The sequence below is a fragment of the Eleginops maclovinus genome, chromosome 16 (assembly GCF_036324505.1).
Source record: "Eleginops maclovinus isolate JMC-PN-2008 ecotype Puerto Natales chromosome 16, JC_Emac_rtc_rv5, whole genome shotgun sequence".
Taxonomy (NCBI): Eukaryota; Metazoa; Chordata; class Actinopteri; order Perciformes; family Eleginopidae; genus Eleginops; species Eleginops maclovinus.
The window spans coordinates 18,505,647-18,533,124 of record NC_086364.1 but is presented as its reverse complement, the minus strand read 5'-3'; the positions used below and the strand labels follow the sequence as shown (position 1 = coordinate 18,533,124).

The window sequence follows — 27,478 nt, the reverse complement described above, 5'->3', positions numbered from 1 at the left end:
GCCCCGGAGCTGTTGTGCAGTTCACAGATCACTGTGAAGTATCAGCCACGCTGGAACAAACTGAGTAAACGCTGGGCACACAAATGGGAGGCGGCTGCCAACCTTCCCGTCGCACAAGGCTAAGCTGATTAAAATAATAATTTGCCAAAAGGTTGAAGTTCTCCTTCAAGACCCTTGGCAGCGGAGCCGTGTCCCCAAAAGCCAATTAAGGAGTCGTTTGAAGTCGTGAAGGGACAATGGGGACACTCGCGGGTTCTGTTCAACAGTGGCTAACTTAGTTTAATGGAAAGTTGTTAGAGAGGAGGATAGTTTGCATTTTGTTGATCATGCCGCATTATCAAAGTGATGGTTTTCTTGGGGGTGAATAAAACAGATGGGGTTAAACGAGTCTTTAGAAGTGATCAATCAAGCTTTTTCTACTTTCTACAAAGAGAAAAACTTACTCCGATGCTTTACTTAAATTCAAATCAAAAGAATAAGCCCTGAAAAGTATTGAATTCAAAATGTTGCCACAGCGCAATGTACTTCAAGAATGAAAAGTAAAACAACTCTTAACGCAGACGTACATTATTATAGAACAGTTTAGCATTTTTGCCGCTAACCATTACATTGAAGGGCATTTTAATCTTGTTTTTCAGGTTGAACCTCTTTAAAATACTTAACTAGAAGAGTATTCTGCATCTTATCATACAAGAACCATGTGTCTTTGTTAAAAGTAGCTTGTACCTAAAAGTGTTAAATGATTACAGGAAAAAGCTGAATACATCCCTCTTACATTTAGAGAACTAAAAGGACAAAGTGGCAGAACATGGAAATGCTCAAGTATAGTACAAGTATGTCAATGTCATAGTACAAGTACAGTACTTTAATAAATGTACTTTACACTAATACAACATCTGAAATCGTCATGAGGACCTGCTGAAGTCATTACAAGAGTTCAAGGATATGCGCGGGTGCGTGCGTGCGTGCGTGCGTGCGTGCGTGCGTGCGTCCATTCATTCTCAGCTGTGAGCAAAAGCTCTTCAACACCTGTCTGTCTGTCTGTCCCACCTGTCTGTCCCCACCCCCGTCCCCTCCGTCCTGTTCAGAGTTTGAGCTTGGATCATGGTTACCAAAGGCTTGGCCCCAAAATGGCTCCCATGAGGACTTCTGCAAATGCTGGCTCCAGTTTCACACCACGTTCAGCGGAGCGTAGAAAAGGCTGAAAGTCAGATCTGCTCAGTTTACCAACTCTCAGCAGCAGATTCTACCTCAGGGAAAATATCAGATTTAGTCCGCTTGCCTTTTATTACACAACAAAGTCCCGAGCTTGTAACTTTACTGCTTATTTTTCAATCAATGACATGTGCACAATACATTGGGTCACAAAATCCACAAGGGTACAAATAACAGAAAACAAAACATCTATCTTCCCTGATTTAATTTGGTTATACAATAACGCGTGGCCACCAGTCTAAATCAATAGTCCTCTGTCAGCCTTCCATTCCTTGGCTGTCCCGAACGATTCCCCATCCCCCTTTCTCCCCTCCACTCACTCCCACGCTTTCATCATCATGCTTTTCTCATCTCCTTTACCATCAGCGACCATCTCTCGATCCTATTGGGTGGGATTTTACAGGATAAGAAGTCATTTAAAACCCGGCTTTTGCTTAATCTTTATCTTAAATATAGCCGACTATAGAGTTCAGAACATTTTCATGTAGGGAAAGATTTTTGAAGCATTTTGCTAGGTTTATGATTCATTAAATCAGTCAATGTATGGTGCATTACATAATGGTGAAGGGGGGTGTGATCAGCAAGAGCATAAATGGCTGAACAGACAAAGAAAACCACAGCACCTACATAAAAATGTCTTTGATAAAACCACAAGTAAAGTAATATCTACGTCCTGTTCGCACAGTTTGATTGACAAGGGATTTCTTGAGAATTAATGGCAATCAAAAACGCTCCAAAGTGATGAACAAAAACAACAAACTCAGGGAACAGTTCTTACGGTCTGTTTTTCTCCTGCTCTTGCACCTTTGCCTCTGATCAATCTAGGCTCGTTGCACTATCCATCCACCCCCGCATATAACCTTATATATATATATATAATCTTATTACATCCCGCTGACGTATGTGAGGAGGGGGGACACCCTTGCGAGTCTTCCTTCCGAGGGCTTCCCCCTGCAGCAACACGGGCACTTCTATGCTGTACATGTGCAGTGCGTGTGTATTCCTCAAAGCTTGATGTATAATTGAAATATAGCTAAGAAAAGTACACCCGGATACATAAAGTGAAAGGGAGAATGGCGTGGTTAGAAATAAAAGAGAAACATGAGCACGAAAGAGATAAGACAAAATCATCTCTGCATGCCAATGTAATCATTTTAATTAGGGTATGGTAAAAAGGAAAAGAAATATGATAGACTTTATGAACCCAACAGGAACAGAGGCAACCGTTACATAATCACACACAAACACCAGCACAGCAACCTATGAAGCAGCATCACAGATGGAAGAAAATCTGTCATGCTTCACAGCGCACTGAAGCATGCAGCACAGTCATACATGTTGACATGTGAAAGACATCTGTGTCTGAGTGTGTGTGTGATGCATAAAAGAACAGGCTGCACACTTTCATCTACATAATGCCTGTGTACACGCATCATCTGCTGCTCATTTACATCCACTAGCATGTAAATATGTTATCTTTTAAGCATGTGTGTTAATGTTAAGTCACATTAAGCTTTTGTTTATCTGAATGCTTGTGGACATTTGCTTGCTGCCCATACAACGTGCTGGAAGTTGAGTGACGGCAAAACTTCAGTTGGCAAACTACTGAAGCTGGCTAGCTAAAAGGTAACATACTAGCCAGCTTGAAGAATATCAATAGCCTGCTACCTGCTAAATAGACACAAAAATAAATTAATGAACATGTGTGTGTCAATGCTAAATCATGTTAAGTCTTTGTTTATCTGCATGCTTGTGGATATGTTGTATGTGCTACTTTTACAAACTGCTGGAAGCTGAGTGATTTACCTTAAAGGGAAACTTCAGTTGGCAAACTGACGCTTGCTAGCTAAACGATAACATGTTAGCTAGCTGGGAGCATGATAGTGCAAGCTAGCCATAACACTGCTACACGCTTTGAGCTACTGAATTTGCAAAATATACACATACAAAGATTACTGAACACTATTTTGATAGCCCTTTTCCGCTCAAAGGCCAATTCTGTTAAGAAAGTTCATCATTGGAAAGTGCACAAATTCACCTAAATGTTCACCAAAATTGAACCCAGAAGTAATTTAGGAAAATAGGGAAACAAATGTCCATTTGATTGAAATGTTCCTGTTTTTAATGTTGGTGTGAGAACAACTACATAGGGGTTGGTTCATTTTGTAGGTTTGTAGCAGCACTTGAAATGAAATTGATTCAAGAGAGGAACATTATGAATCACACAAATAATTGGTGGCCACATGGGAACTGAACCATATAATCAGCCATTTACAAACAACAGCATTTGCTGAACTTGACTATTGTGGTCAGCAGAGGCAGTAGACAAACCATAGTCCTTTATCTTTATGCCTTATTTGTACATTTGTATATTTCTCATTTTCATTCATTTTTAGTTTTTAGTTCTAATTATTTGTTTTGCTTGTAAACTGTATAAAGATGACTGTGCAAAGGTGTTGATTACAGGCATCCATTTATAACAATACCCAAGAGTGGGAATCGGGCTTGTGCTCACATGTCCAATTTCACAGAGATTGAGATTTAGAAAAAACTGCTCTGAGACTGGGTCGCACAGCGCTGCATTACCTCAAAGGGAAACATTTAAACATTATTTTTACCAAGCAAAGAGCTGCATCTTCAAAGATCTCAGAGATGTCTGCCTGGAAAAACAAAACGTTTGCTAAGGATGAAGCCAAAGATTAAATTCAGTGTTCTGTTCAAAGACAGCATAGACCCAGTGGTGGAATGTAACGATGCACATTTACTAAAGCACTAGTTGTGTAAATTTAGGATTTTGTAGATGTTTTTTCTAATTTATACTACTTCATATACTCCACTACATCTCAGAGGGAAATATTGTTCTCTTAACTTAGTACAAGATATGAGTATTTCTTCTACATCTGGTAACAATTCACAACCGATACAATGGCTTTAACACCAACAGAATTAATGTACTTGTCACGTACATGCATATTCTTATTTACGTGTGAATTCATGGAAAGGCATGTACTATGGCATACACACACATATTAAGTGTGTTCACCGGTTATGTTCTTTAATCCTGAATCTATTGTATCCATTTATCTGGTTATCATTCATTTAAAAAGCCTAACCAGTGTCTGTAAATTAGCTTTGGCTAAACGCCTATACATTATAATGTTTGTCTGTATCGTCCTTGTTAAAATGATACAGGAGTAAATAAAATGAATCTCTATTATGCAAGCATGCCAGGCTGAAAGCAACTGTCTCATAAATAAATGATTTAGGTTGTTTATTGGAGCACCAAATTATCATATGTGCGCCTGGGCATTTTAATTGCGAATAATCTGATGAGTCTCAACGTCTTCATGTTGATGTGGAGCAGATATCTGTTTCCTCAGTGCTGATATTCTGTTGTGTCTGCACCCTGTCTGCTTTCATATATTGAAAAATAAAAAATAAACCACACACACGCACAGGCGCCGACTACCTGCTGGCCTCTTGAAAAATATAAAACTGATTTTCAATACAAAGACCTGCAGGTTGCAGGGCGTCCTCACCCACACACACACCCCTACTGGTAGACTTCAAACGGGCTCCGAGAGAGACAGAGAGGCTGGAGCCAAAACAGAGGAGGGAGTCGATAGAGAGGTAAACAAAGAGAAAGTGGGATGGAGGGACACGGAGGTGAAGATAGAGAGTACTGAACACACACACACACACACACACACACACACACACACACACACACACACACACACACACACACACACACACACACACACACACACACACACACACACACACACACACACACACACACACACACACACACACACACACACACACACACACACGTTGAAAGAGCGATAATGATGTGTCATGGCAGCAGTAATGAAAGTAACATCTGGATTAGGATGTGTTACTGTACAACAGCATCTGGCAGCCGTCTGCGTTACATTACATTAACACGTATATGTGGACAATCACAAGGAAAGCAACAGTCCCCCCAATGGCTGTATGTAAAACGCACTGTCAATTTAAGACTTTACACAAATATGACATTTCAGAATCAGAATATTTTATTAATCCCCTGGGGAAATTGGGTGTCATGAAGCTAAATAGAAAAATAAAAAGGTATTCTATCACCCACAACTTCAAGTACAAACCTCCCTGTCTGACATCAGCAACAATAGGATTATATAACAGAAATGACGCCATTTCAATTAGACAACACTCATTAAGAAATGAGGGGTCGTCTTCACCACATACAGTAAAATATGGGGAAATAATTAGGATTCAAAACAATAATGCAACAATGGGATATTTCCATAAAAGTATTTTGACGTTAGCATGAAATAAAACCACCGTGTGAAGGCGTCCAGATAACAACCTGTTGCAAAAATGGCTTTTGCTCTTTGGATGTACAAGTCTATATTGTACATCAAAAAGAGCAACCCAACATACACTAAGGGCCAGCCAATCGTGGGCATTGGTCAATACAAAATGTCAAACAGGCCTAACGTTTTATTTGATTTTATTTCTATTATCTCCTTTTTGTTCCTTCGTTTATCGGACATCAACAGTCTTCTGGACGGTTGTCGGGTTGCACTTCTCCCTGTTTTCGTTGTATAGTTGAGTGTGTAGTAATATTTAGTTACATGCAGTCCACAATACCACAAATACAGGGTCATACATTTACACAAAACCAATTAAACAACAATAATTTCATCAAAAAGCAATCAGGATGCACTTCAGAAGGAAGTATTAATGTGCAACTGTAATGGATAATGCAAAGTATGACCTTCTGTCTGCGGTTAGCAAAAGGAGAAATTACATATCTGCAACATGTTTCTAATGTTCATACCATAAATGTATACCATACAGCTTGAATTGGTGATTAAACCACATCATACAACCTGTAGAAATGTGCAGGTAAAATGCTTGAGGTGGGTGTACCTTTACTTACTTACCATCTGTCTTTCAAACGCATCACTGTGTTTCTGCTCGACTTTCCACTCCATTGAGTGTGTCAGAAACTGTTGTGAGGAGAGTCTGCACAGTCTGTCACATTAGGAGCTCCTGCAGAGAGGTAGACACAAAATGAGACAAAGTCGGCAAAAGAATAAGAGTGTGGTGTTGCAGGTGAGTGCGAGCTGAACAGAGACGCAATAATGAAGGTGAGGTGATGAAATGGGGACAAAGAGGAGGAAATAGAAGTGACACAGAGGTTAGAAATAAAAAGAGCAGACAGACGGACGGGAGGAAGCAGACTCCCACTGCTGAGTCACACAACTCTGTCAAGTCTCACTACACTTCCAGAAACTTCTGTGCAATCTTCACATACTCAGCTGTGTAACGCTATGCATGTGCATTTGTGTGTGTGTGCGTTGGTGCAGCTGTGGATTCCAATCAGAAAGATTTAACCCTAGACCCCCCCCCCCCCCTCTTCCCATCAGCTCCCTCACATTATCCGCTAAGTCCGCCTGCTTTCCTACCATCTGGACCAGTCAGTGCCACCAGCCAGCATGTACGTTTGTGTGTGTGTGTGTGTGTGTTTGATTGTGTGACTTGTCTGTCACCAGCCTCATGTCTCAGATTCACAGAAATAATACATTTTCCTGGTTTATTTCACCCCCCCCACCCCCCCCCGCCCCTCTACTGATACCCAACATAAACCTGAACAGGAATTTAGCATCGCAAGGACTCCGTCAACAAAAAGCAATGGGACTTTTCCAATTTTTGCTCAACGGGATAATCTCCACATATTAAAACCACTTTGATAATAACTGAAGCGTAAATGCAACTCCCTGAATGGAAAAAGCATCCGCAACAAATTCGAATACGGTCACATGAAGTCACGTCAGCAACAAAAAACCTTACGTATGATGTGTTTAATGTCAGAGAAAAAAAAAAAATGTAACCAGAAATCTTTGACATTGACCCAAAAGTGTTACCTCACTTCAGGGTTTAGGACTCATTCCTGCGCCACTCTTCTACAGGGGATACAACTCTCTTTCTAACATGTACATACTCAAAAGTTGTTCTCATTCATTAATCATCTAGCCCCGAGCATCTAGTAAGTCTACTCCTGGCAGCTGAGGCTGTCATTTAGCAGATGTAATCTACTGCTGTGTCCGTCTGTTTGGCCACCTTTCACACGTTAACCTGCAGGTGATCAGCTACAACCTGAAATGTCAAATCATAATATAATTGGCAGAAGGAGCGATGCGTCCAGGATGTCACTTTAATAAGCTCCCTATAATATTTCTGTTTTATAACAACTGACTGTGTTTTTCAAACTTCGCTTTAAACTAAAACAATGTAAATGTTACTGGTACTGGATGATGTGTGTGTCAAAATCTGAATCCAAAATGCATTAATTAACCTTATAGAACCATAGTTCCAAAACATGGTCATGATGTCAATAGTTAGACAATCAGAAACTGTCATTAGCTTTTGAGAATTAAAAAAAAAAACATTGGTAAATGCTTATCTGTTACAGAGCAGAAATTTCAAGCAAAACAAGCATAAGGTTTAACTCTTGCGGGTTAAACCTTATGAAAAACTAAATAAAACAGATGTTAATAGCAGGAGATCAAATGTATTCAAGCTTTTAAAAACACAATATATCGAAGACTTTCAAAGAGTGTTGGTGAAGTCTTAACTGTTATGACCATTTAAGGCAAAATCAAACCCAGCCCTAAGCAGGACTTTAATGAAAAATGTTTTGCTAGAGAGAAACTAGAGAGGGAAACTGTTCTAAATTGACATATTAAACTTGGTCTTTGATTTGAAGTCCGCCGATCCCTCGATTCATCTTGCATACGCTTCTCTTCTAAGTTACAGAGAGAAGACAAACAAATCCATAAAGGCGGAATGAATCTAATACCACTTTGTAGACATTTGAAACTAAAGTAAAGTGGACTTTATGTAATCAACCACATAATGGATGGCAATTAAAAATCAATACTGAGCTAGAAGTTGCAAACCGCAGTGTTCTAACAGGAAATGCTGCCTCTCGTCTTTCTGCTCCGTCTTCACCAGACTTTCAGCTTAGTTTCATCATCCGCCTTTCTGTCACGATAACACACACACACACACACCCACGCAACAAAACACAAATACACATGTGGGGGACCAGATAATATGGCTTATTGGGTCTAAGTGGCAAGAATCATCCCTCTGTTACAACCTAAAGCATCTGTGCGAGTGTATACCCAGGATCATGAAGTTAGAGGAGAGGATTCATAACGAGGTCTGTGGCAGCATCGGCTTCATGGAGCTGGCCTCGCTGCTCTCGCTAATGAGACAGTCTCACACACACACACACACACACACACACACACACACACACACACACACACACACACACACACACACACACACACACACACACACACACACACACACACACACACACACACACACACACACACACACACACACACACACACACACACACACACACACACACACACACACACACACACACACACACACCTCCTTGTACAGAAACGGTGAATCACCATTTCATCCGATCTGCCTCTACACAACCACACTCGCTAATCCGTTTCCTGGACTGTAAGTGTGTGTGCGTGTTTGTGATAGAAACGGAGTGTGTGAGGCCAAAAGGTCCTCGTCCTGCCAGCTTCTCATGGTTAATCCCCCCCCTACATGTACATCTCTCAGTCTCCCATTGGCAACTCCCGCTCTATCAGTTTCTCTCCATTCCCCCCTTCCTCCATGTCTTCGAGAGAAAGCCTGGGTCAGTTTTTCTTCTTCCTTTTTTATCCAAGTGGTAGGTCTTTCAACATGTTGTATACAGCGTGTGTGTGTGGAGTAGTACATGTGGGATTAAAACACATGTTCATCAAATAAGGATTACTGTCCAGTGGTGTGATCTAATCTGAATACAACCCTGGCAGGAGAGCGACCTGCTGATGCTGATACTGATCACACACACACACACACACACACACACACACACACACACACACACACACACACACAGGTTGGCAGTGCTTAGTCATTTGACCTACACATAACCCAATGGTAATCACGTTCCCATACAGCTAACCAATCAGAGGGCTGCTTATCAGAACTGATGGCTTGGACGCTGTAATCTGGGGTTATGATTTTATCTTGAGATTTGATGTTTATTTTAAGGGAATACTTGATACGATTTACAGAAAATGGAGCTGATGTATGGACATGACAGTGCATGCTGTCTACAGGAATTTCCTGACAATCCTTTTTAACTTTTGACGTTTATTTGGTTACGATAACCCTGTTTTAATTCGTAGATAATGTCAACTCACACAGAGTTACTGATTATGATTATGATACATATTTGTGCCTGCATTCAACTTAAATTGAAAGGAGGCTGTAAGGATGAACACCTTACTTGTTTGCCATAGGTCTAAGCAATAAATAAGGCTTAAGTTCATCTTAGATTTTGGATATCCTTATGGCAAGTGTTGTTTTTTCCTGATTTTAAAGACTATAGTCAAGCTTCTGAACTCTACTGACTGAAAAGCTGTTCTTTTATTTGCCCTTTCCCATCAAGTTGTAACAAAATAATGATGTCATTGTATCAAAAGTCAACAATCTTGGTGAAAAAACGATGATATTTCAAATTTGTCTAAATATCTTACCCTACTTCCACACTTGTACGGCCTACATATGACCCTTTTAACCTCAGAGCAGAAAACACATAACTGGTGTTTAGCGTCTTGCTCACGGACGTTTCAAACCACCAACCTATAAGTACTAATGAGAAACGGGCTGGACCACCTGTGCGACAGCCGCCCGGTGAGTTGCAGAGTGATTGGGTAAATGTAAGCAAGAAGTGGATGAAGATAAACAGGTCGTAAATCGTCCTGACGTCGCAGATCTTCAACATTAGGCCAATGAATGTCTGTCACAAGCTTTCCATTTATTTTGTATGTACTTCACTGTAATTGATGGTCCCTTTGTTTATGCTGTTAACTGACCAACAGGCTGCTCTCCCTTAAACATGAAGCATTCCTATGAGATCTACCAATGTGTGTGTAGAGAAGGAGCACTTGTCAGTTGATGTATGGGCTTCTGGGATGGCGCATAGTGCAGCTGCTGTCATACGACTGATCAAAGCGGATTCCTAGACAGGCTGGGTGGAGGTGGGGAGGGGGAAGGGGCGGAGAGGACATGTTGGATGAGGAGGAGGGGGAGCTGTTGACGCAGTGAGGAGAACTTCACGAAGCTCGCTGCACGGGTGTCAGCTGGTTGGAATCTTTACACTTCAAAAGATGCTTCTGCTACGAGACAACGACCCGTCAGACCTCACAGTTTCTACCATTTACAGTAACAAATCCACGGCTCAGAATTAAACAACACAACGTGAGAGTGCTTCCAACTGGGACCCTGTTACCAATAAAGGTGCACAGCATTTATTCAATATGCAATTGGGATACCATACGTTTCTTTGGATGAAGGTAATGACAGAAGACAAGGAGGTTTCATCTTAGTGTTTGATAAGGTGTTTCCTAGTTAAGCGTTTATTGATAATCTCCCGAAAAAGCTAAGGCCAAAAAATATTCCCTTTTGAGGGTAGAAAAAAAACTATGCAAGTATCTGTTTTAAATATGGTGATTTGATTTCAATTGGGCAACCTTATCCTGTTACTAAATATACCCTTTTATAACAGTGACTACAGCACTAGGTCTACACAAAGAAGTCTTCTTAATGTCTCTATGGCTCACTTTGAGCTTGGGAACACTGCTTTCTCTTTCTTTAACCCTGGGTTTGGAATAAGTTGTGACTATCTTTACCTTGGAAGAAAAAAGGTATGACTTCTTTGAATACCTACGAAAGTCTTCAACAAACTGATAATCACAATGCATTTTATTCATCAAGCGCTTCATCAGGTGCTCAAAGACGCTCAACAGAGGTAAAAAGTAAGATACAAACTCAAATTAAGACTGAAAAGGCCAACAGCTTGTGTGGCCTTTACTGTATGTCCATTCATTAATATCATCCTTTTTTTTGCTGTTTTGTAATTTATGTTTTCTAATATTACCTTTTTTTTTGTATGCAAGACTACCAATCTAATCCAACTTTAATTATAAAGAACTCTAAAACCTCCCGACCAAAGAACAGAGAAATACAAACAAGGTAAGAACGCAAAATATTCAAGAATAAAAACAACAACAATATCGTGAAATCAATATACCATTTTAAAAGTGCAGAACGCTAAGGAGCAGAGGTGGGTTTTAAGAAGCAATTTAAAAACGGACAGTGTAGAAGCCTGTTTTATGTGGATGGGCAGGCATGACCTATTAAAATGAGTGATAGAACAAAGTTGACTACTGTTTCATCAATGAGATTGTGGCCAGCAACTATATCGGTAACGCCTGATTAAGTTGTTCATTAAACATTGAGTATGAACACAATGAAGCAGAAATCTGTTCCAAGCAATTCCACATTACATATGTCCTGTTAATAATGCTGTTGTTCTATCAGACTGAATGTTTGCCAGATGTTCCTGATAAACTACACTGTATCTTCCAGTTGTGGATATTTGTATACACCATTGTTATTTTCCCTCCTTGAATTAAATTTGCTGCAACAGCCCATTGTTTCCCCGAAGATCATTAATCTTATAATCTATTCTACACAATGCTGCTGGTGGTGGCGCAGTCGTTGTAATCCAGTGGCTGCGTCAGTCGCTAATTCTGCGAAACAACAGACGTCTATGCAGATGGCAGCAAAAATCACCCCAGAGTTAACCCAAACACAGTTAGTCATTTCAGATGGGACATTGAACAGAACGAAAATGTCTTTAGACGGATACCATTACTTTGGGTGTGTGATACAACAAACATTCCTGAAATATAAAGAGTGCCTCTTTGACTCTGGGTTTGTAATTATAGTTGGAAAAACCTAATTTATAAGAAACTTGAGATTTTAATAATTACTTTCTCAGAATCCATCCTCACGATGAAACCTAACTTTCCCTTAAATATACACTGCCCGGCCAAAAAGAAGGTCACAAGCCTGTGGGGGCAGTGCTATGATCTGGGGTTGCTGCAGTTGGTCTGGTCTAGGTTCAGCAACGTTATGTGCCCAAAGAATGAGGTCAGCTGACTACCTGAATATACTGAAGGACCAGGTTATTCCATCAATGGACTTTTTCTTCCCTGATGGCACGGGCATGTTCCAAGAGGACAATGCCAGGATCCATCGGGCTCAAATTGTGAAAGAGTGGTTCAGGGAGCATGAGACATCATTTTCACACATGGATTGGCCACCACAGAGTCCAGACCTGAACCCGATTGAGAATCTTTGGAATGTGCTGGAGAAGACTTTGCGCAGTGGTCCGAATCTCCCGTCATCAATACGAGATCTTGGCGAAAAATGAATGCAAGACAGGATATTAAAGGACCCCCATCACCCCAGCAACAATCTGTTCTGTCTGCTGCCGTCTGGCAGACGGTACCGCAGCATCCGGACCAAGACCACCAGACTCAGAGACAGTTTTATACCACAGGCTATAAGACTACTGAACTCCTGAGCTGTGTGAATGTCTACTCACATCTGTTTATAGTACACACATACATATATATATATATATATATATATATATATATATATATATATATTACACACATCTGCCATACATATCTGTTTATAGTACACATATCTATATATTATACATATCTGCCATATACATCGTTTATACATAATATATGCATCTGTCCATACCTCCTCATTCAACAGTGTAAAGTATTTAAATACTTTCAATGTATTCCACATATGTATATATTTCACATCCTCAAATCTGTATTGTTGATATTGTAAATATTCTTCTCTCTTTTTCACTATTTTATTTATCTTTTGCACCATGTATGTTGAGTTGTTGGAGGAGCACGCGACATAAGATTTTCATTGCCAACATATACGCTGTATCTGCTGTGCATATGACAAATAAAACCTTGAAACCTTGAAACCTTGAAACCTAAACGTTGTGACATTGCAGAAGCTCGTGGAAACGATGCCACAGCGAATGCGTGCCGTAATCAAAGCTAAAGGCGGTCCAACGAATATTAGAGTGTGTGACCTTTTTTTTGGCCAGGCAGTGTACAACAACTCTCAATAGTTTTATTCTAAAAGGTTTTGAAGAAAAATGCTATAAATATCATAACATCAATAAAAGCTGGTTTACAAGCACACTCTTATCTCTATTAAAAGTGAAGAATAAAAACTGTTGAGATAATAAAGTCATCATTTATTGTAAAGAGAATAAATCGTACGCACTTTAGGGGTTTTAGACACCATAGTGGAACAGACATACCAGTATTCAAAGGAAATGTGGCTTTAGTTCACTTACGGTATTGAATTGATTTAAAGTTGGGAACTGCAAAGAGGCAAACTACACCTGACAATACAATACAATACTAAAGAGAAACAAAGAAACATTAGTTGAGTTGAAACTGATTAAACGTGATTGGTAATACACCTTGAATAAACTCTTGGGGGGAGAAAAAAGGGAGGAAACTGGTGTTTAGGATCAGTCTGTCTCACAGTCGCTGCATGCGGCCTCAGTAAATATAAAAGCGGACTGCTGCATTTACTTTTTGTGGCCAAAAGACCATCAAGCGATCAAGGGGAGTTAAGGATTTATGTCCCTTGTTTTCCAAATCTATGGCTATTGAGATGATGAGATCCAACACTGGTGGGCAATTTCACAGAATGGATTGCAATTGCAAAAGCCATCTGCTCTCTTAAATTGTAATAATGTGCCTTTCTTGTATTTGCATGTAACTGCAATTATCCATGCAGAAGAATATCACCAAGCCTTTTCAGAGTATGCAAAGGCCCTGCGCAAAGCTAGAGAACATATTTGGGATTTGATATCAGTGCTTCATTTACCACCAACTCTCTGAAGACACTGGTGGTACCCCCGTCACTGTGTGTGGCGATAAGCTCTGATCTCTGTGGATTGGAGTGTTTTTGCAATGAGCCTCATTTTCATAGAGAGAGGGACATTTTGCATTTTGAGTGAAACAAGTTGATTCTATCTGATATTAGGTAACTATTACATGTAATAGTAAAAAGGAAATCGAAACTTATACAATTTACGATGTATATATAGAAGACCCTGTCATTTTTAACACTCTGTTCCTTTTTCTATTTAATTTGTACCTTTACATTCCTTTTTAACATTACATTTGTACTTAATTGCACCCATTAGAAGCCTTTCCTTTTCCTTTTTGTAATGCATTGTGAGACAATAATGTCAATCCACAGTTTGTGTTTAAGGAAACTAATTTAGTACATTTCATTTTGTCAGTTAACACAAACTCTGTTGTCTTTTTAGTTCATGGTTTTAGTGTGGGAGCGAAAAGTCATTTCACAAGAGCCATATTATGTTGAACATTTGTTAATGGTCTTTTTTTCATAAGCCTCACATATTCCAGTTTGTGGAACTAACACCAGGAGGACTTGGACTTGGTGTTGAACAGGATCCGTCGAAATAGATTTCCCACATCACTCAGCTCATTTGCTCGTAAAAAAAATGTAATGTTAAGTTTAAAATATGTAAAAAGGTGATCAGGTTGAAAAAAGACATTTTAGACAGAGCGAGGAAGAAGGAGTTGAGCAGATGAATATGTCTTTACAACATATGCTACAGGAAAGTGGGATAGAGAACAGAGGGGGAGGAAAGAGAGGGAATAAGAAGGGGAGATGAGGGAGCGACAGGCGGGTGCCAAGTGTCAGAATGACTGTTGCGACAGAAGTGGGACTGTGGGATAACTTCTGGTCAGCGAAAAGAGGATGAGTCAGAGGAGGAGGGGCGTGAAGAGAAGTTTCCGGACAGGCCAGAGTAAGATCCTGAGAGGAAATAGTTCCTGGCACTCGCTCTTAACTCGGAGCGCCCGAGAGGATAGACTTTCTGCTTCAGATACTCAAGATTAGGCAATTTGAAAGTGAAGTATGTCAAGTTTGTGGCAGTAACTTCTCAAATATTGCACTTTGAGTGTCTGAGTTTTTGATATGCTATAAAACACATTAACTTTACATTTATAACAACAAATGATATCGAGCCATTAGTAGATTAAGCACAACTCTAACTCCTCAGCATAAATACTTTATTTATCCCTAGACGTCCTTTAGATATAAAATGATCAAGAAACATTTTTTTTACAATAGACTTCTTGTTCTTATTTGCTTTATAGGAGAAGGAAGTGCAGCAGTGCGAGATACGAAAGACCACATGCTTATGCACATAAGATGAATTTAAATGAGTTAATAAGATGAACTCATCAAATGTGTGCGAGTCATTTAATGTGAGAGAAAGCAACCAAACAGCAGACACAGAAAGTGTCATGAACACACACACACACACACACACACACACACACACACAGGACCGCAGGGCAACTGATGGTCAGGTCCAATTACCAGGAAAAACACTCCTTCAGGGAGATCCTGCTGTGGGTAAACACAGCTATATGACAGGTGTGTGAGACCGTGTGTGTGTGGTGCCATCACATACTGTGCTTTCATGTATTTCTTGTGGTTTTAATTTGTCTTATGGTCTTTCTGTCTGGCCCCAAACTGCAAGTACAATTTCCTGCAACATAAACTGTCTGTTAAAAATGTATTATTCCAAGAGAGAGAGAGAGAGAGAGAGAGAGAGAGAGAGAGAGAGAGAGAGAGAGAGAGAGAGAGAGAGAGAGAGAGAGAGAGAGAGAGAGAGAGAGAGAGAGAGAGAGAGAGAGAGACACACAGCTTCAGTCTTTGGGCTCATTTGCCATCGGGATTAACATCTCGTAGTACTAAATGTAAAAATGTAATCTGGCTGGAGGTATGTTTTCTTAATTTATCTTGGAAAATGCAAAAGCATTTTGTATGAGCATAATTTGTCTTAATGCACGCCTCGAGGTCTCACTAAATGAATTTTGTTTTGAATAATTGTATATATGCTTACAGAAACGGCTCTCTCGAGCACATTGAGGAGAAAATTGCTACCACTGATGTCTGTGGCATAGCTATACGAAGCTACATTTCTCACCTGATTAGCATAGCTTAGCTTAGCATAAAGTCTGGAAGCAGGGACGAAAAGCCCGCCTTCACCATCAAATGAAAAGTTAAATAGTTATGATTTTATGTCTTTAATCTGTTCAATAACCGAAGTGTAAAACTAAGGGAGTTGTAACAAACTATTTCTTGATACGGTGAAGTAACTTCCACAAGTTTTTTTTTTTTCTGTGATGTTTCCAGACACACAGCAGTGGTAATGAGTGATCTTTACTGGTCTGGTAAGTGGGTTTTGTTAATTTATAAGTCCTTTAAAAGCCGTTTCCGGTCTTGTGCTACTGCCTACCTAAGCTAACGGACGGGGTAAACATCAGTGAGGACCTGACATGGACACATCACACCAGGGTCATATCCAAGACGGCTCGACAGCGGCTCTTCTTCCTCCGCAGGCTGCGGAAGTTCAACATGGACTCTAGGATACTCTGCAACTTCTACAGGTGCACCATCGAGAGTATCCTGACTGGCTGCATCACCACCTGGTATGGCAGTTGCACCGCCCTCAACCGTAAGACTCTACAGAGGGTGGTGAAAACTGCTCAGCACATCACCAGGACGGAGCTGCCATCCATGGAGGACCTCTACACCCAGCGGTGTAGGAAGAAGGCCGGTAGGATATTAACAGGACCCCCATCACCCCAGCAACAATCTGTTCTGTCTGCTGCCGTCTGGCAGACGGTACCGCAGCATCCGGACCAAGACTACCAGACTCAGGGACAGTTTTATACCAAAGGCTATAAGACTACTGAACTCCTGAGCTGTGTGAATGTCTACTCACATCTTTTTATAGTACACACATACATATATATATATATATATATTATACACATTTGCCATACATATCTGTTTATAGTACACATATCTATATATTATACATATCTGCCATATACATCTGTTATACATAATATATGCATCTGTCCATACCTCCTCATACAACAGTGTAAAGTGTTTAAATACTTTCAATGTATTCCACATATGTATATATTTCACATCCTTAAATCTTTATTGTTGTTATTGTAAATATTTTTCTCTCTTTTTGCACTATTTTATTTATCTTATTGGCACCATGTATGTTGAGTTGTTGGAGGAGCATGGGATATAAGATTTTCATTGCCAACATATACGTTGTATATGCTGTGCATATGACCAATAAAACCTTTGAACCTTGAAACCACTGCATGTAGCCTTATATTAGCTATAAAGACACGAGAATGCTAACAATCGTTTACCTGACTCAGCAAGAAAGTGAATCAGTGTATTAAAAACGTCTTTAAATGAGAAAACCTGCATATTCAATGAATTCAAAGGCATTAATCTACCTTAAATTATGGAGTCTACACTTGATTAATGGAAATATGTGACAAAAACCTGAATTTCCTGTGAAGTACTTAAAGCTCTGTTGAGATTCTGGTGGGTTTAATACATAAATAATAAATACAGTGATACTAACTGTTGTATCTTTTATAACTTTAGTGTATTAAAAGATATCATTTACATCTGGAATATTTTTCTTTGGAGAAGAAGGAAATGGGACATGATATTAAATTCGACAGTATTCCCTAAGGCACTCTACCCCACTCCATAACAAACATGCTGACCAACCAGTTTAAATCACTAGTGCAGCACCAGGGAAATGTTTGCGTGCATCCATCCTTCCAACCATAGACTGCAGACTGCCAGCTGGGATCGGTGTTTTCCCATCCAAGCGTGAGGCAGTGCTGCTGGGAGCTGAATGTGGATTCCCGCGGTGGTCCCTGAGCCTTCATTGCCTTATATTCCACTCTATAGTTTGACACTAGCCATTCAAGAGCCTGCAAAATAACAAGTGCCACTACAGAAGGCCTTTAAAATGCTTTGTAAATGTGAGTGAGAAGGTTCGCTTTTCCTCCGCTTTAAGAGCTAACAACAGACACAAAGTTGAACTTGACACTTCTCAAACCGAGCGATCGCCATCTTTGCTGGGTAAAGTAGCATGAGCAACAATAGCAAATGCTCAGGTGAACACAGCACAAACAAAACGTAAACAATTGTATTTTATCTTAACATACAACGACACTCACTGTTGGTAAAAGAGGCCACCATTTATTTGATTTCTTTATTTGACCAGTCTTTAAGGACGCTAACGCACGTGATAGCGTGGTCGCTTTCTAGCTAACAGCAGCAACCATAACTGTTGGTGAGGGCAGATCAGCGGAGTACGATTTGAAAAAGTGCTACCTGGTTGAAATGTGCACACTGTTAGGTTCTGGGTATGAATTACAGCATAGTAAGCAAAGTATTAGAATTGGGACACAGCAATAGTTAAGTTTCTCCAATTGACTTCTCTTATATCATGGTGGTTATCACTACTGTGAGATTAGCGACGCAAAGACAAAAATAATACTTTGTTCTTCTGCACCCACAGAAACCTGGTTTAGATATTTAAAAAGTAAGCATTGGTGCGGATTTGTTACAAAGTGTGAACAGCCATCATTGCCTTTTCATTAAATTAGCACCATGACTCCACTGGGGGACTCTGAAGTAGCTTAAAAGTTGTGCATCGTGAGTCACGATTTAGGGGATTTAAAAACTCTGCGGTGAAGTCACCAGAGTTTTGACAGCCATCCCTGCTCTCAGTGACGGGCCTCCCCGCCTGCAGTCTTTTTATTTATGTTTCCTCCACAGTGTCAAATAAAATCAATCACTCGCTTATATATATATTCTCTCTCTCTCTCTCTCTCTCTCTCTCGGCATGAATACCAAAACTCACACTTGCACACAACACACACGGGAGGTTGGTGATGTCGTCAGGGTTTCTAGGCGACCTGGCACTGAACCCTCGGGCCTCTGGTTATAGAAGAGCTTGAAAGATGTGGTCACTCAGCTGTCAATAACAAACCAAGTGCAACTAATGGTATGCGTTGATGTGTAAACATGTTACATACACGTAAGTGCACAGCAGAAATGGCAAGACACTGCGTGTGTGATTGCAAATGTATGTGCGAGTGTTTAAGGATCAGGGTAATTAAAGCCAGAGGTTTATTGCGCGTGTGTAAGAACAGTGCTCAGCACAGCGGGACAGTAAAAATCTCTCAGAAACCGTTTACCTTACGCCGACACATCACTCCCCAGATTACTTAAATCTCCTTAATGAAAATGTGTGTGCACGCTTGTGTGTATATGCAGTGGGGATTGGTATCCCTCACGAGTTTTATCTGGTGGTTAAGCTAAAGAAGCAGTCAGTGCTAGTACTCACTAGGAATGACTTACTAGGCCAATAACGTGTTTACTGCCCAATAGTTTAAATGGTAAAATCGGTACACTGCACATGTCTGAAAGGTCAATAGAGTCATTGATCAATACCTGTGACTCAATAACTCAGATAACTGGGATGGCAATATTGAAATGCATTCAAAAAGAGGCCCTAAAATGCACATTTGCAGTTTCATATTTGTATTTTTTGCCTCTACATGCTCTAATGTTCAATAAGGTCCTTAATGTTCTCATACTGCCTGTGATGCAGCACCTCTTTTCACCCTCTGTCAAATACCAGAGCCCAGTCTGCTCCAATGGGTTAGCTGGCTGGCTCTGTTGGGATTTGTCAACCACTCAGAAATGTCACGTCCCCTAGTTTATCATGCACAATGTGTTGGAGCGCTAGCCAATAGAAACGCAAGCTTCACATAGTGATGTCACTGATACAGGAGTAAACAATGGAGGCTTTGGGATTTTAGCCTTTACAGACCATTTACATGCACCAATACCTATATAAAACACATTACAAGAAAGGGAACACCCCCCAAAGCACAATAGGGCCCCTTTAACAAAATTAGCTCTTCATATGTACTTTTTAAATGCTTTTGCCCCCAGATATCAATATGAGTTCTAGAGGTTAACCAGGTCAAGTGAATTGCAGTAAGATGGGTTTTTCATAACTTGTTAACCAAGCTCTGCACTGTGCCAAATATTTGAAAGGTATAGATTCAAACAGGGTAGCCCTTCTTCTTCAAAACAGAATGAGTTCAACTGTTTCAGTCTATAGTAAGACTAAGATATCTGAATTTTTCAGGCCTACACACTCAGTTCTCAAACCCATCACGTCTTGCCAGATGTGCACTGTACATGCAGAGGTCACGAGCAGAGGTCACCTCTGCGTATAGATTATTGACGAGGACATTGGTCCACCACTTGGGGGAGGGGACTCTTTACCTTAACTATGCACTAAAAATCATTGGTGCACAACCACAAGAAACACATTCTGATCCTGTTGAGAGTAAATGTTGTTGAAGGATGACATTCAAAAAGCTCTCAAGTAGAAAGGATTTAAGCGGGCATCTGCGGGAAAAGACTTCAAGCTTAAATGTAAATTACAATTTTGTAGTAAATATTGGATCTAGCCTCTGTCATGCATCATATGTCCGCGCCCTGAGTATTACACACTGTATTAAGCACAGATTGTAACATGAGGTCATACCAGCTTCATCTGGATGAGGGTCTGGATCCAACCAATGATCCTATTATCAGAAAGTCTCGGATAACTCTCCGTGATTTATTTTATATCTTTAAGCTGAGTGGCTATGCATTCTAGCATTTGATCTGTCATTAGTCCTATACATAGCAGATTTACGGCATTGCACTTCTATATTTAACTGTCAGGAGCCAGATTAGAAGCAAACACAGGATCCCCGGAAATCTGTTCTTTGTTCTTCCTGCTGTCTGTGACAGTGATTACATAAACCTGCCCTGCCTTACATAAGTGTCATTAGTCAGCACCAAATTTCAAACTGTTGAAATGCATTCGAAAAGCATTTGGCCTGCACTCCTGGTGGCCTAAATTCATAGGTCTAACATAAATACTTCTGTATACTTTAATCCTAGAGACCTTCTTTGCACAGCAGGGCACATCAGTCAGAAAAAGCAATTATTTATTTATTTTCACACAGAATGTTGTACTAAAATGGGACTGGGATGAAGCAGTGGCGGCTTAAATATGCTGTTAATGCATTGATCAGTAAAGAAAGTTTCATACGTTTATGGATGTCAAGTGAAACAGTAACAATCGATACCAAGAAAGTACCCAATTGATGCCGACATTTCTGCACAGTAGGGGGTACCGTCAGGAATTGAGATGACCCATAAGGACGCTTTGAACTCATTATTTACGAGCCCAGAAGTTTCACACTTTTTTTCCCCCGATAACAACCAATTAAATTAATAACTATGAATCTATTTAAAGGACAATGGGTAAAATGATTTATGAGACAGTTTTCAAAGACTTAAGAGATCAAACTGCATATCTTCCTCCTTCAAAACTCTCTTAAACCCTGATCTGATCTTGTTTTCTATACTGTGTCAGGCCTGACTACTTGTCCAGGGAAATCTAATCATGCAGCTTCACACTACATGTCAGTACAAGTCAGTAACCACTTCTCAGCTGCATTGCCAAATGACCAGCTGGTGCAGAGAACATTACGGCGAAAAAAAAAACTGCGTGGCCAGCCAAGCCAATTTGCATTTTCATGTCAAATTATGTAAGTCTTCCCCCCGAAGTGAACTGACTCCAGACCTGGGAACTATTACATTGATAGCCACAACATTGGCAACCTGGTGGGAGAGTAAGAAGGCTGTTGATTCAAACAGATGGAATATCAAGCGTTTGGGGAAAAGCTTTCTTAGTTGACTGGACCTTTTTTGTCCAAATATCCAATATTAATGGACAGATTTTTTTCAAACTCATGAAATGAGCTTCAAGGAATAATTTGGACAACTTTCAACCTTATCTATTATTTTGAAGCAAAGCAGAGGCATATGTTAATGAAAATCGCCCTACTTCAAACTGAACAATCTATAAAAACCATAACTTTCTACATATAAAGTATTCCCTCGGTTATAAAGATACCTTTCTCTGTATCCCAAATAATCTGTTTCCTGCTTTCACTTTGTTCAGGTTGGTAGTTCTTAGACTCAAGTATTTGTCAAAAGTCCCCTTCGAGGGGCTGTCGCAGTGGGGATTTGTGAATAACAGTCCTCCTCTTGCCGTCAATCTCTTCCTCCTACTGTAAAACAACTCTTTATCTCTCCTTAAAGACTAGCACTTCCCTCTTGCACACCCAAGGATCAAATTCATATGATCAGGCCACTCTGTCAGTTAAGATAAAGGACTGTCTTTCATTGATGCACTCATTTTGAAAGTTGAAGTGTCTTTACTGAAGCCTCGTCTGATGAAACACAGTACCAGCGGAGGACCAGAACAGGATGTAGCTCCTTAGCGTTAGTAACCTTCGAGTGTTAAGATGCAAGAGGGAAAGGAAGAGGGTGAGAATATATCGGCATGTGGAAGAGGCTTAATCTGTCTCTCTATTTCCTTATCCTTTACTGAGTTTTACAGGGAGTTCATGCAGAAAAGGTACAAAATATAAAAAAATAACATCTGCTTCTTCACTTCTGGGTTCAGTTTACGTAATTTCACTGTCTTGCTTTCAAGCTGACCTCACACATTATCCAATTCCGCCTTTGGAGAAATTTAGGCAGTATGAATAAATCCTTTCTGATTTTGCTTAAAAGGGTAGGCTGAGATTTAAAAAAAGAGGATATCTTAATGCAATTCTTGTCACCTTAAAAGATGACAGGGAAAATCCAAAGTTCACAATCTGGTGAAAAGTGTATTTTATAGTTCAGCCAAAGCTCATGTAAGGTTACGGCTAAATTAAACATGATACAAATCCATTACAGGACTGTACAGCGCTTAGGATTCAAAAATGAAAAAGGGGCAGAGTGTGAGAAAACGATGCCAGTCTCGATGTTTCTGTCAGTAGCAAACATAACGAACAATGTTTTGTTTCCCTGATTCAATTTAATTTGCTAGTGTTGTGGAAAATTGTTCTGGCGGTTCATGTTACGCATGAGATTTGCAGAGGGCACAGGTGATGTTAAAAAAAACAATGACGGAGAACACACACAGTCGAAACAGAGAACACCTGATGCACGCAACGGAGAGAGCAAACATGACTATATTTAGAGGAATTAGGATTAGTGAATTGTGTTAACTCAAATCAAAAAGGTAGGATTAACAAAAGCCTCAGTTACTGATGCTGATATGTACTATAAAATAATGTATATTTTGCACATCTTGTTTTATGTGTGCGTCCAAGTTATACAGCGCCAACAAAAGATATATTTAAATATATTTATTAGAGACACCCCACTTTTAAATGGTCTTGTATTCCTTTAAATATTTGGTTATTTTTATGTTGTTTTATTTACTGTATACATTGTTGACTCGTATTATCTATTTTACCATTTCATTAGTAATATTCCCTTTTAAATTTGTGTTTAAATCACTTGACTTTTGTTAATGTTATTAATTATGACAATTCTATTATCTATATTTTGATTTTTATGAATTTATATAATAGGTATTTTTATTGTTCATTGCGTTTTATGTTCCGGTATTTCACAAATGTTCAAATATGTTTACTTGGTATTTAACCCTCTGTAGCTTTTATAATGTATTGTCTTTGCACTGTGCACTAATTTGGAGTTTGATGCAAAACCATGTCTCTATACGTACTTGTATGTACATCTGATTTAGAAAAAAGAGGATAGGGTGAGGTAATGGTTGAGAAACAGGGAGGAGAAATGCAAGAGAGGAATGGTGGGATGAAGGGAGCAGCAAAGATGGACTGATGGGGCAAAACGGAGGAAGGACAAAACAATAAGTTGGTGTAAAGCGGTCGCAAGGAACAGAACATTCCCTTTGGTTGAAGATGAAACTCAGGTTTTAGATAACAATGGGTCTTTGAAAGTGTGTGTGTGTGTGTGTGTCAGAGAGAGCGGAGGAGAAAATGCATGTCTCAGTTCTATATACGTGTCAGCATATAAAGCACCCCCATATAAACCCAGCAGAATGTGTATTACATTACTTGCTATTGTGGAAAAATGAAAAGCAAGACACTTTCTGGAAATAACCCACTGCATTGACATATGACTCACTGAAATATATTTGTCCCATGGAGATTTCCCCGGACAATAGATAGATACACATGGTCATTTAATATGTCTCTGTTTACCATCAAGCTAATTACTGATTGACTGCTCCCATCGCGTGTATCATACATTCTTATTAGTTTACTGTGTTATCAATCACACACAAACTGACGAAGCTGAGGTATCCAAAGCAAACAACCAGCTGCTTTACGAATATTCACAGTGCATGCAATCATCATTTTAAGGACAACGTGAAAGGGGGATGGTGCATGAGGAAGGGACAAACGACGAAGAATGACAAGTCATGATGCGACTGTGTTGAGGTGCATATGAAACTTGCCCTTCCTTTCTTTCTGTATGTTTGAGTCACATTTTTGCAGCGCTGTAACTCACAACCTTATTTTGAGGGAAGTATATGCAGACGTCTGTTACTGCGGAGCAAAATCACAATCTCGTTCTTATCTGAACTCTTAAGCCAAATTCCAGCCCTGAAACTGACAAAATGTCCACAGAGAAGTAAAAAACGTGACCTTGAACAACGTCTATAAATACACACACGTCACAGGAAGTGTACATTGTAGTGGAACTGCCCGGCTTTTCTCAGTAATGGATACTAATTCACCCCCGTATCCATCCGTCTGTCCTGGATTCTTTTCTCTGACAGCTGCAAATGTTAGGTTTCAGCACTCACATACACACATATGTTTAGAAAAATGCCGACGCTTGCACTTAATGCACAGGCTGTCTGACACAGATCGCCACATTACACCCCCACCAGGATTTTCACCTCTGCCGATCACAGTAGAAGGATAACTCTTAATAAAGAAAGAGTTACAAACCTTCTTAACTCATATCATGAAGGGAATCAATAAGTTAAACGAGAAATCAATTAAAATGAAAACGTGGTGTCCTCTTAAATGTGGAACTGTGTAAATTGAGGACCTGTAGACACATGTGAAGTAAACAATTGGAAGAGTCTGACCCCGACAAGTAACTGCAGGGCAAAGACAATCAATACAACAGGCCAGGTGAGCAATTAGCATTGAAGTGGCATGTTAACACTTCCTGTAATGTTGGTAAATCAAATAGCTGTTGTGTTGTTGTTTTATAGTATGTCAAACAACATGGAAAGTCATATTAGAATTGATTGATGTTAGTATAAATCAATATCAGCCAGCATGCTTTCTCTAACTAGACCTTATTTCTACATAATAAAGGCCTAAACATGCATACACACAGTATAAATCGTATACACACACACACGTTTGTTTTTATATACACACACAGAGTTCAGTAGTTTATTATACTTAGCTTTTGTCAACTAAAAAAAAGAGCCACGTCAGGGTATTCAGTTTCAGATGTATAAAACAAACAGACCAGATCTAAAAGCACATAATTCAAATAACCTTGAAAACAAGTGACGTCTTCCTAGATATACAACTTACACCTGCTGAGCTAAGCAATGCTATTATAGAGTGCAGTGATGAGGTATCATTGTAGGCTAACCTGGAGGCTATCATGGTCAGCGCTCCCCTTGATAAAAAACGTGGGACTCTTTAATTGGATTTTGGAACATTGCAGAAAATAAGATCTATAGCAAACACACATTTATGATACCTACATTTTTTGTTCAGCGGGATAATCTCCAACACTACTTTTATTACACTTCAAGCGTCAAGTAAGTAGCACACACTCTATGCTGCTATGGACAGTCCTTTGCACCGATGTTCATTTGGTACTGTAATATATCCATCCACATTCATTAAGGAATGAGTGTTATTCTGTATTTATGGACTGTTGTTTTTTTTAATATATATATTTGCAGTTTTTAAAAACAGTATGACTGTACACAAAAACTGAAAGATTGACAATAAAGTTGACTTTGACTAAAATGCTAACGTTAAGCTATTCCACTTCACTTAGCTAAAGGCGATCTCGTGTTTGATGTGATGACATTAAGTATTTAAAGACTTGTTAGCAACTGCCTTTTGTAAGACACAGAGAAACGTCAGACCTTCACCAGTGGGGTATTCACTGGTGAATGATACGTCTTAGAACTTAACGTGAACATCCCGTGAGCCTGTGTTTAGCTACAGACCTTACTTCAGGCCTCTAAGCATAAACTAATAAACATTGACTTTGAGGTGCGGGAACCAGAAGTGCTAACCCTTCTGTGTTTAGGTCACATTCCTTTATAAATAGTGCAGCATCAACCTTTTTGGATACTAAAATGTCTCTTTGATCCTATCATTGGCGACTGAATAGTAATTAGCCAAAGCATTTAGTCTGCATTATCTGAGCTAACCCCAGCTAATGGCCCCAGTTTGGTTATGTTTCATTCATGAGGCGTGATCAGTGTGGCTGGATCAGACAGTGGCTGATGAATATGGATCAAAGCACCTCAACTCACACCACACACACCAACCATGCACGACTCAATAACTCCAGGTATTAGAAACCTTCCACTAAGCACCCCAGTGACTTTTCGGGACAGGATTTACCTTTTTCTATGGTGTTAGGTGGTGTTCCTGCAGAAGAAAATAAAACTGTCATCCAGGAAATTAAAGTTTTTATTTCTGACATTGGAGATCCGGACCTTTTTAAGTGCCGTAGGCGAGACACCAATGGTGCTCTTAGTAGAATTAATACCTGATTTAAGAACCTGTCACCCACATCCTGTCTCTGTGCTGGTCCTCTTGCTTTTATCTTTTCATGATCTGTTAATGTATATTGTACATTTCGTTGAATTTCAGCACAGTACACATGAATACATTCCTGCACAGACCTTTTTCCTAGGGTGCGATCAACCAAGTGAGACACCCCCTTGTGGCTAATCTGCTCAGCTAATGGCTTTTGTTTTCTAACCCCAAAGCATGTCAATACAAATTGCCTCTTTAGAAACTTGCTTGCTGTCTTACAGATTCAAGTCACAATGGCAGACAGCATTTGACAAATGATCCTTGCAAAGTGCAGCGGGAAAACACTTCAGGCCCGAAAGTGTCTTGTAATTTTAGAGCAGGTGGCTTGCAAGGTGGCTCTTGTGACAGCGCGGGCGGCTGTGGAAAGGGAGCAGGATGCAGGGAGACAGCCTATCCTGTCAGACAGGCCAAGAACGTTTACGGGATGTTTAGACACTGAAGTGACCCTTCCTCCTCTAGTTACATCATTCTCTCTTTCTTCCCTCCCTTTATTTCCACTGTCCTGCTTTTAAATATCTTCATTCACCCACACCTCAGAG

The 27,478-nt window shown here is 39.9% G+C and overlaps 1 long non-coding RNA gene across 2 annotated transcripts in view; it reads right to left on the bottom strand.

Annotated features, from left to right (window-relative positions):
- Window positions 1-5,295: 5,295 nt before the first annotated feature.
- LOC134878686 (uncharacterized) overlaps window positions 5,296-27,478 on the bottom strand; it is a 36,875-nt gene continuing 14,692 nt past the window's right edge. For both annotated transcript variants that reach the window (XR_010167706.1, XR_010167707.1), the window contains 2 exons: window positions 6,168-6,276; window positions 5,296-5,812 (listed from right to left, as the gene is read on the bottom strand). This is a non-coding gene — a long non-coding RNA (uncharacterized LOC134878686). The remainder of the gene's footprint in view (window positions 5,813-6,167; window positions 6,277-27,478) is intronic.